At 42.3% G+C, this 12058-nt stretch overlaps 1 protein-coding gene across 4 annotated transcripts in view; it reads left to right on the top strand.

Annotated features, from left to right (window-relative positions):
* PALM2AKAP2 (PALM2 and AKAP2 fusion) overlaps positions 1 to 12058 on the top strand; it is a 410575-nt gene that overhangs the window by 47941 nt on the left and 350576 nt on the right. The gene's annotated exons all lie outside the window — the stretch shown is intronic.

Here is a 12058-nt window from a genome sequence, read left to right as displayed (position 1 = left end):
GGGTGTACTTGCCTGAGTTCCAGCATCTAGAGACACTGTCCCTGGGGAGGCAAGGTGGAGTTATAAGAACTACAGGGGATCTGTGGGGAGCCCATGTACCATATTGGACTGGGCAACTGATATGGTTCACTCAGCTGCACTTGTCGACTATGTAAGAGTTCAAGTCGCTGGACAGTCTGCTATACTGGCCAGTACTACTGTAGGTCTTAACATAACATCTAGTATAATACTTATTTTAAAATGCGCGCGCACACACACACACATTAATTTATTTAAGCAAGTCATAACAGATAATGCACTCGCATAGGTGGCACCTTCCGTAGCCTGCCAGTCTAAGATATGTGACTAAATTGTACGAGCTCAACATGCAAGCAGTTAGTTGTATCCATGCATTTCTCCTACACAGAGAGTGACTTGCTGTCTTGCACTGGAGTGATGTAACCACTAAATCTATCAGGTTCCAGTGGGTGGAGCAATTCTAGTGGTTGTGGAACCATAAAGTTCTGTTAAAGGAAGTGCCATTCTTTTTAATGGAAGTCTCTCATTTAGGTCTAATTCCTTTAAATCCTTAAACATAGTTCCTGGAGTATGTATGTATGCAATCAGCTGATCTGGAATCAGATTGCTGGCACTTAAAATCAAAAAGGTCATAAAGCAGTTTTTTTAACTGAGGGCTGGGGGAAAGCTGATAGGTGCGGAAGAGCACATGGTTCGGACAGAGGCATCCCTTAGGGGAGGCTCTATTAATGGAGATTCTCTATGTCCTAGTAAAGAGAAGAGGATGGAACATGATAAAATACAGGTCTGATCTGATGAGAAACAGTCAAATGAAAAAAAATCACATTCAATTATATCATGTAATGGCAGACAGCTAAAAAGTGACCAGCTTTTGAAATACTTATATACAAATGCTAGAAATCTAAATAATAAGATGAGTGAACTAGAGTGCCTCATATTCAGTGAGGATATTGATATAATAGACATCAGAGAAACTTGGTGGAATGAGGATAATCAATGACAAACTTTTATAATGGTAAATCATCTTTATTTTTTTTCTAAAAGGAGATTGCAGGCACTGCCAATACATGCACAGGCATTGTAATCACTTTATTACAGGAATATAAGGCCCCAATGGGATACAGTAATACCAGGGTACAATATATCGGAAGAACAGAACAGGTTGTGCTGGTGGGGGAGTGGAATTATATGTGAAAGAAGGCGTAGAATCAAATGAAGTAAAAAATCTTAAATGAAGCAATCTGTACTATAGGAGCTCTATGGATAGTAATTCCTTGCTCTGATAATAAGAATATAGTGGTAGGGATATATTACCAACCACCTGACCAAGAGGGTAACAATGACTGTGAAATGCTTATGGAGATAAGAGAGGCTATAAAAATAAAAAACTCTATAATAATGGGGGATTTCAACTATTCCCATATTGACTGGGTACAGTTTGTGATGTTGCATACCATATGTTTTATGGAAATATGCTTATGAGTGTGAATATGACGTAACTGGAATATGCTTTATGCAGAAGGTCTCTTGTAAGATATCATAACAAAGGTTATAACCTATTGAATATATTCCTCCTATTTGTATGTATGTATCATTCTTGTATCTGAAGCTAGAAATATGAAGTATAACTCTGAGGTCCTATCGTAATTATGCACAGTATGGGCCATTAATTGTGGTTTAGACTCTTGATGGCTCCCATTGACTAGGAAACTTGGTTGTAAATGGCACTGTTTACTTACAAAACTTCCCGTGTATGTGTGGGCCAGCCCAGGAAGAATGGAGGCTGGGATCTCACAGGACATGTGATCATGTCACCTGATACTGGAATCCATCTTAAATCTGGTACTTTTCCATTTAGAAGGAGGGTGGGGCCCAGAGAGACAAAAGATTCCCACCTTGTACCAAAGCTATAAAAGGGGATGGAACAGAACAAAGGGGGCTGCCAGTAATGAGAACACCCCTGCTTTCCACCTAAGATGTCTGCTGGAACTAACAAGGACTGTACCGGGGAAAGGATTGGACCCCTACTAGGAAAGAGTCTAGTCTGTGAAAGAAGCTTATTGGAACATCTCTGAGGGTTAGATTTTTATCATAATCAGTTTCTTCATGTATTAGGCTAAGACTTGCGTGTTTTGCTTTATTTTGCTTGGTGATTTACTTTGTTCTGTTTGTTATTACTTGAAACCACTTAAATCCTACTTTTTATACTTAATAAAATCACTTTTGTTTATTAATGAACCCAAAGTAAGTGATTAATATCTGGGGAAGCAAACAGCTGTGCATATCTCTCCATCTATCTCTCTAAGCTTTATACAGAGTAAAATGAATTTATTTGGGATTTGGATCCCATTGGGAATTGGTTGTCTGGGTACTGGAGATAGGAAACCTGCTGAGCAGTTTTTAGTTAAAGTCTGCAGCTTTTAGGGGCCAACACGGACCCTGGGTCTGTGCTGCAGCAGGCTAGCATGTCTGGCTCAACAAGGCGGGGTTCTGGAGTCCCAAGATGGCAGGGAAAATGGGTTCAGAGGTAATTTCAGCACATCAGGTGACAGTCCCAAAGGAGTCTCTGTGATTGAACCCATGACACATGTCACATCAGGAGGGGATGCAGAAATAAAGTTTCTTGACACCTCAAATGACAGCTTCTTGGAGCAGCTAGTCCTGGAAATCACAAGAGGAGAGGCAATTCTTGATTTACCAAGAGGTGAATATAGTTGGACTGCTTGGTAATAGTGACCATAATATAATTAAATTTAACATCCCTGTGGTGGGAAAAACATCACAATGGCCAACTCTGTAGCATTTAATTTCAGAAAGGGGGACTACACAAAAATGAGGAAGTTAGTTAAACAGAGATAAAAGGTGCAGTGCCAAAAGTGAAATCCCTGCAAGCTGCATGGAAACTTTTTAAAGACACCATAATAGAGCTCAACTTAAATGTATACTGCAACTTAAAAAACATAGTAAGAGAACCAAAAAAGTGCCACTTTGGCTAAACAACAAATAAAAGAAGCAGCAAGAGACAAAAAGGCATTGTTTAAAAAGTGGAAGTTAAATCCTCATGAGGAAAATAGAAAGGAGCATAAACTCTGGCAAATGAAGTGTAAAAATATAATTAGGGAGGCCAAAAAAGAACTTGAAGAACAGTTACCCAAAGACTCAAAAAGTAATAACAAAAAAAAATTTAAGTACATCAGAAGCAGGAAGCCTGCTAAACAACCAGTGGAGCCACTGGACGATAAGGCCACTGGAAAATAAGGACGATAAGGCCATTGCAGCGAAACTAAATGAATTCTTTGCATCCGTCTTCATGGCTGGGGATATGTGGGAGATTCCCAAACCTGAGCCATTCTCTTTAGGTGACAAATCTGAGGAACTGTCGCAGATTGAGGTGTCATTAGAGGAGATTTTGGAACAAACTGATAAACTAAACAGCAGTAAGTCACCAGGACCAGATGGTATTCACCCAAGAGTTCTGAAGAAATTCAAATGTGAAACTGCAGAACTACTAACTGTAGTTTATAACCTATCATTTTAATCAGCTTCTGTACCAAATGATTGGAGGACAGCTAATGTGACACCAATTTTTAAAAAAGGGCTCCAGAGATGATCCCGGCAATTACAGTCTGGTAAGCCTGACTTCAGTACCGAGCCAACTGGTTGAAACTATAAAGAGCCAAATTGTCAGACACATAGATGAAAATAATTTGTTGGGGAAGAATCAGCATGGTTTTTGTAAAGGGAAATCATGCCTCACCAATCTACTAGAATTCTCTAAGGGGTCAACAAGCATGTGGACAAGGGAGATTCAGTGGATATAGTTTACTTAGATTTTCAGAAAGCTTTGACAAGGTCTCTCACCAAAGGCTCTTACGCAAAGTAAGCTGTCATGGGATAAGAGGGAAGTCCTTTCATGGAATGGTAACTGGTTAAAAGATAGGAAACAAAGGGTAGGAATAAATAGTCATTTTTCAGAATGTGGAGAGGTAAATAGTGCTCTCCCCCAGGCGTCTATACTGGGCCCAGTCCCTATTCAACATGTTCATAAATGATCTGGAAGTGCAGAGTCCTGCACTTAGGATGGAAGAATCCCATGCGCTGCTACAAGCTGGGGACTGGCTGGCTAAGTGGCAGTTCTGAAGAAAAGGACCTGGGGATTACAGTGGACAAGAAGCTGGATATAGTCAACAGTGTGCCCTCATTGCCAAGAAGGCTAATGGCATACTGGGCTGCATTAGTAGGAGCCTTGCCAGCAGATCAAGGGAAGTGATTATTCCCCTCTATTTGGCACTGGTGAGGCCACAACTGGAGTATTGCATCCAGTTTTGGGCCCCCTCCCCCCACTACAAAAAGGATGTGGACAAATTGGAGAGAGTCTAGTGGAGGGCAACGAAAATCATTAGGGTGCTGGGGCACATGACTTATGAGGAGAGGCTGAGGGAACTGGGCTTATTTAGTCTGCAGAAGAGAAGAATGAGGGGGGATTTGATAGCAGTCTTCAACTACCTGAAGGGGATTCCAAAGAAGATGGAGCTAGGCTGTTCTCAGTGGTGGCAGATGACGGAAGAAGGAGCAATGATCTCAAGTTCCAATGGGTGAGGTCTTGGTTGGATATTAGGAAAAACAATTTCACTAGGAGGGTGGTGAAGTACTGGAATGGGTTACCTAGGGAGGTGGTGGAATCTCCATCCTTCGAGATTTTTAAGGCCTGGTTTGACAAAGCCCTGGCTGGGATGATTTAGTTATGGATGGTCCTGCTTCAAGCAGGGCGTTGGACTAGATGACCTCCTGAGATCTCTTCCAACTTCTATGATTCTATGGGAAAAGGGGTAAATAGTGAGGTGGCAAAATTTGCAGATGATACAAAACTACTCAAGATAGTTAAGTCCCAAGCAGACTGTGAAGAGCTACAAAAGGATCTCTCAAAACTGGGTGACTGGGCAACAAAATGGCAGATGAAATTCAATGTTGATAAATGCAAAGTAATGCACATTGGAAAACATAATCCCAACTATACACATAAAATGATGGGGTCTAAATTTGCTGTTTCCACTCAAGAAAGAGATCTTGGAGTCGTTGTGGATAGTTTTCTGAAAACATCCACTCAGTGTGCAGTGGCAGTCAACAAAACGAACAGAATGTTGGGAATCATTAAGAAAGGGATAAATAATAAGACAGAAAATATCATGTTGCCTCTATATAAATCCATGGTACGTCCACATCTTAAATGCTGCATGCAGATGTGGTCTCCCCATCTCACAAAAGATGTACTGGAATTGGAAAAGGTTCAGAAAAGGGCAACAAAAATTATTAGGGGTATGGAATGACTTCCGTATGAGAAGAGATTAATAAGGCTGGGACTTTGCAGCTTGGAAAACAGACAACTAAGGGGGAATATGATAGAGGTCTATAAAATCATGACTGGTATGGAGAAAGTAGATAAGGAAGTGTTATTTACTCCTTTTCATAACACAAGAACTAGGGTTCACCAAATGAAATTAATAGACAGCAGGTTTAAAACAAACAAAAGGAAGTACTTTTTCACACAACACACAATCAACGTATGGAATGCCTTGCCAGAGGATGTTGTGAAGGCCAAGACTATAACGGGGTTCAAAAAAGAACTAGATACATTCATGGAGGATAGGTCCATCAATGACTATTAGCCAGCATGGACAGGGATGGTATCCCTAGCCTCTGTTTGCCAGAGGCTGAGAATAGGGGATGGTTCACTTGATGATTACCTGTTCTGTTCATTCCCTCTGGGGTACCTGGCATTGGCCAGGTAGACAGGATACTGGGCTAGATGGGCCTTTTGGTCTGATTCAGTATGGCTGTTCTTATGTTCTGGCACTGTGCTCTGTGCTCCCTGATGGAGAATCAGGATTCAGGAACACAATAAATGGACACATATATTTCTGGCCTAAGGGTACTGCTCTGCTTTGCTCTCAGGATACTACTCTCTCTGGATGAATCAGTATTGCCTCTTAATAGGAACCTGTTCTGTAAATCAGACACACCATTCTTTTGTGGTTTTCAGGCTGTCTGGAGTTTCCCAGACATCCCTGGTCACTCCCTTGCTGGAGTCTGTCCCTACAGAATGAGTATACTCCATGCCCAAGGGCAAACATACTCAGGCATGTCCTGTGTACAGCAGCTGGCTGGCTGGCTGACTGGTATGGCTCCAAAAGGGAGCTCTGTCCCTCCAAGCCAATGTGCCAGTTCAGCAAGAGGGGGATAGAACCTTCAGCAGTTATCTCCATTCTCTGTTGTCTCCATTCTCTCCTTTACCTCCCATTGCTCAAGGAAATAGCTGTGGACTGTGGAAAGGAGTGGGGATAGGGCCAATGAAAGTAATACCTCTCATTTAGGTGGGTTACGTACAAGTTGGTTGCTATTCCCGTTCCACAGATGTAGTGTAAACTCCTATGACTATGCCCCCACACTGCCCAGGCACATCCCACATCCACTGGTGCGCCACTCTTGTGCTCTACAGACCCATCTCACCTGTGGAATTAAACTGGCTTGTCTCTCACTCATTGTCTGTTTGGAACATAAGCTGTTCAGGGCAAAGACTGTCTCTCACTGTGTTTGTACAGCACCTAGCACAATGGGGTCTTTTCTCTGGTGGGGCCTTTAGGCATTAAATGTAATTCTAATAAATAACAGTAATAATACAGCTTGACCCAGGAAGAATAGGCATCCATATCTTTACTGTAGCTGTTCCCTGCAGGTAGTTTGGGGATAGGGGCTCCCTGCATTGTTCCCTCCTACCCCAAGGCCATCACAGATTGAGTAGCCACAATGTCCTCTTTGGTTGGGATGGGAGCTGGACCCAGATCCCAATTGCTCTGAACCTTCAGGTGTTTGAAATCCAGTTCCAAATTTGGATTTTGTTTTCTAAGTGTATCTGGAGGTAAGAGGTTTATAAGGGTGGTTTAACAGGGTGGTCATTTCTAGGACCCTGCATAGGAATTCAGTACTTAGGATGATGAGTATCCCTAAGATCAGGTGCTGCAACACCGTATAAAGATTAAGTACCGCAGGAGCCAACCAAAGTACTGGGGTACATGAGGTTGGAGTGTCTCTCCAAGCAGTGAGCTGGGGTCTAGGACAGAGGTGGAAAGCTGTAGGAAAACTCTAAGAAGAGCAAGGCTAGGTGGCAAAACCCAAGCTGTTTTTGTTTTGTCATTGTTAATTGAATTACAAATAAACTCAAACCCCCAGGAGAGTGGCAAGGATGGACTATATGTAGCGTGTATACACCCTGTTTGGAGCAGGGTGGAAACTTGTTTTCACCTTGTTCTGAGGTATCTCAGATTATGCGCTGATTGAAGCAGGAGACCAGAACGAATCCGGAACTTGCAACTGTAGGCATTATATGGCTACCCATAGCAATGAGATTTGCACCAAGTGCAGTCATGTGAGGGCATATCACGTGATACAGTCTGATGTACTTGGCAATATGTTGAGATGCACGTTCTTGTATTTACAGCAGGGAACATGCATTTATTTTTGTAAGTGTTCATTGATTATTCCAAAGTGGCAGCAGACATCTTGCCACCAGCCATTGAGGAATGTTTATTCTACCCTGCTAATGGCACATCTTCAGTTCCCCCCTCTCCCACCGCCTTAGTGCTGTAATTTCTATTGTATTCTGTTTACAATGGCAGGAGACACTTTGAGTCACAGTTTACAAGGAGCATCCAGTACTAGGCTGCATTGTTGTAACTAGTAGAAATAGTTGCTTGTAATTATAGTTTTCCCCCTCCTGAAACACAATAGGAAAATAAAAGGATCGGCCATGTGGGAATGAAACATACAGTAGAGAATGAGCAAACCAGTCACTTTAAAAAAAAAATTAAGCTTGGTTGCCTGTATTTTTTTTTTCAGTGAAATGCTAGCACTGAGCATAGGAGCAAAAGAAAAGAAAAAATCTCTACAGATTTTATTTCACTGTAAAATAGCTGGTGAAGTCACCACAATGAAGACTCTGTTCTTCAAAGTGCCTAGCTGAGGGGAAAAAAATCCGAGAGGTTTTAACTTGTAACAGAGCATTGGTTTCCGTGAAGGGTGGTTTCTCTGGGATTGTGGTAAGGGCAGATTGCAGTCATTAGCACAATCACAGATGATCTCTTCCTCCCAAAGTGCAGAATGCCCCTGAATCAGAAAAAAAAAATGAACTGTCAGAATCCCTTTTTGCTGCCCTAAAATAGGTCTGGCTTAAATATATAGGGAATAATAGCCACCAACTGCGCTTGGTAGAAAAAATAATGCCTTGCTGAAGAAACATACATGGCTGTTTGAACATATTTCTCTGCGATTATTTTCTGTGCTTGTCAGCAAAATACCATGCATTGTAATTTTCTTTGGCTTGTGCCATTTTTTGTTGTGTTAATGGGAAATAAATGCACAGACAGTCAGTTCCGCCCCCTTCCACCTGCTCCTCTTTAAGAATATTGCAGTGCTGAAGCAGTGGGAAATCTGTGCCCAGAGACTTACTAATACTTGGAGCATCGTACTGCCAGTTAGCTGTGGTGTGATTCCCACCTGCTCACCACAACATTTTATCATCTTTTTCACCTCCCTGATTATGGGCCACATTTTGTCATTGGATTCAGGCTCACTATTTCCCATTGAAGTTAGTGGGAGCAGCATACACAGGCTTAGTTCTGTGGTCTAGATTTCACCTTTTGTCTTATATGGCTTGGCCGTGGAATAAAGGTGAGGGCGGGGGGAATGAGGCTCTGACCCACCACAGCTCTGCCTAGTAAAACCTACCAGAGCTGGGGATTCCAGGAATGGTGTAGAACCCACCCCCTGCAATCTGAATATCTCCCTCTGTGAGCAAACAGGTATGGAGCAGCAGAAGGGGGCAGGAAATAGATGAAGTCATGCAGAGCTGGCCCAGTGTGAGAAGAGAAATGAGCTGAAAACTTTTCAAGAGGTTGTTGGAACTTGCTGCCCCAGCCTGAGATAATGACGGGGGCAGGGAAGGCATTGTAACGGGGTTCCTTTATTCAGGGCTGAGTCTAACTGATCAATCTAGCACTATGTTGGTACACCCCAACCATGTGACACAGTGAGCTGAATGCCTTTGAGCCTAAAAACTGGTGGTCTACACTGCTCTCTTCTATAGCCAGGCAATTCCAAAGTGACTCCAGTGATATCAGTGGATTTACTGTGGGGTTACACTGAGATCATAAGCAGGCACAAAAGCCAATGTTTTCATATTTGAGGGCTTAGATTTAGAGATCTCAATCCACATTTAGGCACCTAAGTAAAAGTGCCTTGATTTTTAGAGGTGCTGAGCAGCTACACCCCCTGCTGAAACAGAGGGTGCTAGGAGTGCTCAGCACCTCTGAACAATCCGGCCATTTTATTTAGGTACCTGACTTCTTGCATTCAAGTTTGAACATTTTGGCCTAAATCTCATTCTCAAGAAGCAGATTTCAAAATACAGAGGCAACAAGCGTGACCCTGCTATTCAAGCTACTGCTTTTTTCTAACAACTGATTTGTATATGTGAATAAGTAAATGAATGCCCTAACTTTGCCATTTGTCTCATTATTTTGGGTAGAGATAGGGATCCAAAGCTGGAATCTGATTCTAGATCTGAATGTTCCCAAACAATCAGGACCTGTTTAGATCCAGAGCTTTGGTTTAGGCCTAGATCTTATTTAGGGGCGTCTACCTCCCGCTGGGGGTTGTATTTTTCGAGAACAGAGAGTCTGAGCTTTCAGTGAAATGCTTTTGTTTAACTATCATATCCACAATGTAACTGGACTGAGTGTCTGTATTTTCTTCATCTCTCTCTCAAGCCTATTTCTTGTTACTCTGCACTTCTTAAGGCTACATACAGCATCCACAAGATGGCACTATGCCATACTGGGGTCAGAGCCGTCTGTAACTGACTACTTTCGACTGCTTTTTCCATGCTTCATGTTTCTCTGTTGGCTGGGGTAGGAAAATATCCCTGGTGTGCAAAACCTAGCAGTTTTGCTTTGCTTGGAATTTATGGGAACATTTCCTTCCATTCCAATTCATGTGGAACTGCATGTTCACACAAGTTTCACTTGGAGTTTTGGGTAAAGTTTCTGAGCAAAACTCAAAACCCACCAAGTTTCACATCAAAGCCACAGGATTTGATAATTTTGATGCGAACCCTTTGGACAAACTTGCTTACTTAGTCTGTCCTTTTGGTTTTCAGGCAGCCGGTATGCTGCCTGTGGTCCCCAAGAATCACAGTTCGAAATAATTACAGTAAAATTGCTTGATTCGGGTGCTGCCAATCCTGCCACTGACTGGGGAATTCCAGTAATTAGTGAAGTGTGTTCCAATGTGATCACCATTTGCCAGAAACATTGTACAGGTACACAACTAAATGCTTCATCAGCTACCATATTTCCATCCAGCAATGTGCTAGACTTTCGTCTCTGAGCATTCCAATCCAGAAAAGAGAAGATACCATTATCAGGAACTGTGCGAGGGGGTTATTTATGCCAGGTAATTCATAGAATCATAGAATATCAGGGTTGGAAGGGACCTCAGGAGGTCATCTAGTCCAACCCCCTGCTTAAAGCAGGACCAGTCCCCAACTAAATCATCCCAGCCAGGGCTTTGTCAAGCCTGACCTTAAAAACTTCTAAGGAAGGAGATTCCTCCACCTCTCTAGGTAATGATTCCAGTGTTTCACCACCCTCCTAGTGAAAAAGTTTTTCCTAATATCCAACCTAAACCTCCCCCACTGCAATTTGAGACCATTACTCCTCGTTCTGTCATCTGCTACCACTGAGAACAGTCTAGATCCATCCTCTTTGGAACCTCCTTTCAGGTAGTTGAAAGCAGCTATCAAATCCCCCCTCATTCTTCTCTTCTGCAGACTAAACTATCCCAGTTCCCTCAGCCTCTCCTCATAAGTCATGTGTTCCAGTCCCCTAATCATTTTTGTTGCCCTCCGCTGGACTCTTTCCAATTTTTTCACATCCTTCTGGTAGTGTAATTCATAAATACTAAGGCCAGAAGGGACCATTGTGATCATCTAGGCTGACCACCTGTATAACACAGGCCATTCAACTTCCCAAAAATAATTACTAGAGCAGATCTTTTAGAAAAACATGAAATCTTGGTTGAAAAATTGTCAGTGATGAAGAATCCATCACGATCCTTGGTAAATTGTTCCAATGGTTAATTACTCTCAGCATTAAGAATTTACACATTATTTCCACTCTAAATTTGTCTAGTTTCAGTTTCTAGCCATTAGATTGTGTTTATACCTTTTTCTGTTAGATTGAAGAGCCCATTATTAAATATTTGTTCCCCATGTAGATACTTATAGACTGTAATCAAGTCACCCCATAATCTTCTTTTTGTTAAACTAAACACAGGTGAGTCGCATCATACGCGCATTTAACTCACGCGAATTCAACTATATGCGCTCAGCAAAAAAAAAAAAAGAAAAATAACAAGATACCTGTAAATAGTGTGGGCAATTCCACCCACCATTCCACTCAATGAGCATATGCCCCGGAGTGAACATGAGATGGGAGACATGAATCTGCTGTTCCCTCAGTCGGTTTCAGTTTCCGCGAGCCTCTCATAGTGTGAGCATCTCGCTGCGCTGAGTGTGATTCTAGTGTTTAAAGCGATCTATTCCAATACTGGAGGAAAAACTGGCTGTGTTGGACTTACTGAGAGACGGTATGTCGGTCTCCAACGTGACGTGTAAATATGGCCGCAATGAATCTAGCATCCATGCCATCAAGATTCAAGAGAGAGAAATTCGTCAAGCCATGGCATTAAGTGCTCCAATAACTGCTAAGATGATGAGCCAGGTGTGTGATAAGACTTTAGGGAAGACTGAAAAGGCATTAAACTTATGGCTGGAAGACATGAACTGTAAACATGTGCCTATCGATGCAACACGTTGTGAGAAAAGGCTCTTAGCCTCTACATGCTGTTCAAGCCTCCCACTGAAGAGGGACAGCCTTCTGATGAGAAGGAATTCAAAGCCAACCAAGGTTGGCTAAAGTTTTAGGAA

The sequence above is a fragment of the Dermochelys coriacea genome, chromosome 5 (assembly GCF_009764565.3).
Source record: "Dermochelys coriacea isolate rDerCor1 chromosome 5, rDerCor1.pri.v4, whole genome shotgun sequence".
In the NCBI taxonomy this organism is placed as follows: Eukaryota; Metazoa; Chordata; order Testudines; family Dermochelyidae; genus Dermochelys; species Dermochelys coriacea.
Note: the sequence above shows the minus strand (reverse complement) of the source record. Positions and strands in the feature narration are given on the sequence as shown.